The sequence below is a fragment of the Aplysia californica genome, unplaced genomic scaffold (assembly GCF_000002075.1).
Source record: "Aplysia californica isolate F4 #8 unplaced genomic scaffold, AplCal3.0 scaffold00268, whole genome shotgun sequence".
Lineage (NCBI taxonomy): Eukaryota > Metazoa > Mollusca > Gastropoda > Aplysiida > Aplysiidae > Aplysia > Aplysia californica.
Window position 1 is genome coordinate 866,090 of NW_004797538.1, and position 2,248 is coordinate 868,337.

A 2,248-nucleotide genomic window follows, 5' to 3' on the forward strand; every position below is an offset into this window, starting at 1 on the left:
TATGTATGTATGTATGTATGTATGTATGTATGTATGTATGTATGTATGTATGTATGTATGTATATATATATATATATATATATATATAATATATATATATATAATTTATTTAACCACGTACAGATTCGGCACATTTTGTCTTTGCTGCTAAAGAGAAGCACACCATCGACAAAATAACGGTCTTTTAGTGCTGCAGAAAAAAAACCCAAACAGACAAACAGACACAGACAGAAAGACACACACACACACAAGCACGTGCAGAATCAGACAGACAGGCATAGAGACATATAAAAAAAACCCAACAGAAACAACAGCAGCTAAGTAAAGGAGTAGGACTACCACTAACCAGTAAAACCTTCCAACCACCCGCAGAGTTTAATAAACAAAATTAACGTTAGAGAAGGAAGGAAGACAAGAGCTCAGCAGAACACTCATCAACCTGTCGTACAGAACCCAGCTGGCTCAGGTGAAGAGGGAAGGGTGGTGGGGGTGGAGAGAGATAGACAGAGAGAGAGAGAGAGAGAGAGAGAGAGAGAGAGAGAGAGAGAGAGAGAGAGAGAGAGAGAGAGAGAAAGAGAGAGAGAGAGAGAGGGAGAGAGAGAGAGAGAGAGAGAGAGAGAGAGAGAGAGAGAGAGAGAGAGAGAGAGAGAGAGAGAGAGAGAGAGAGAGAGGGAGAGTGGGGAGGGGTGGGGGTAATGGAAGCGGTGAATCATGCAAAGCTATGCCTTGATACTATAATGTACTTAATAAAGTCCTATCAAATTGGCAGTCTTGCGCAACTCGACTCGACACGACACGATACGACATGACAATTCCTACGTTTTGACGGAACTGATAGAAGTAAAAAGTAACATACAAAGAAAAAGAGGACAGATAAGAACGAATAACCTGTGATAGGAAAGATGAAGCAAACCACACCAGCGCACCCCCCCCCCCCCAACCACCCTCAGGCGCATCAACAAAATAAGTGACAATTACATGAGACAATACATTTTCTAAAAACCCTCAGAAATAGAGACAGCAGAGGGTAGCTTTCGGCAATTCTGCTTTACTTTGCTTAATTTCAGTAACTTTACTTTTAAGTACTTTCATTCTTTAATTGTTGTTGTTGTTGTTGTTGTTGTTGTTGTTGTTGTTGTTGTTGTTTTGGGTTTATTTTTTGTGAGGAAAAAAAATCAATTCTACACTCGATGAAAAAAACCCAAACGAGTTAGTTCAGTGAAAAAGAACCAATCCTACATTATTCAAAATCAAATCGACGGATAAACGGTCTTGCTGAATGAGACAGAATTAAATCAATCCTATATTATATTCACGATCGGAGCGACGGATACACGGTCTTGCTGAATAAGAACGAATCAATCCTATATTCATGATCTGACGGATAAACGGACTTGGAGAATAAGAATGAATCAATTCTACATTATATTTCCTGATCAGATCGACAGATAAACAGACTTGCTAGATGAGAAAATATCAATTGTCCATTCACCACCTAACGGATAAACAGGCTGGTTGCGTCAAGCGCCAGCTGTCGACAGCTTTAGGCGAAATAGGCTCTCTGCCTGGAGCGAGTTACACGGAGAGGGGGAGAGGGAGAGAGGGGGAAAGGGAAAGAGGGGGAGAGGGGGAGAGGGGGAGGGGCCAGGAAGGGGGAGGGGAAAAGGGAGAGGGGGAGGTGGAGAGAGAGGGGGAGATGGAGAGAGAGGGAGAGAGATACACAGAGAGAGAGAGAAAGAGAGAGAGACACACAGAGAGAGAGAGAGAGAAAGAGAGAGAGAGAGAGAGAGAGAGAGAGACACTCACACACACACACACATAAAGAAAGAGAGAGAGAGAGAGAGAGAGAGAGAGAGAGAGAGAGAGAGAGAGAGAGACAGACAGACAGACAGACAGACAGACAGACAGACAGAAAGAGACACTACGGGTGTATGTGTGTGTGTGGGGGTGTGGGTGGGCACGGAGACAGGGAAATGGATCAACAATAGTGCCTGCTACTATCTGTATAGACTGTACATAGCCTTCTCTGTCTGACAATACAGTTGGCGTAGATCAACACCCACTTTTGTCTTATCAGCGGCCGTCCCCTGTAGGCTCAGGGCAGGCCGTGACCGACGTGGTTCAGGCCATGCAGCGACCACTTCCTCCACGCCTTGCCTCTGACAGTGCCCTACCTCAGAATTACAACCTTCTATCTGCTCAGTATCAGGTTTTCAGAAATTCGACCTTTAAAAAATTGTGAGTTTCA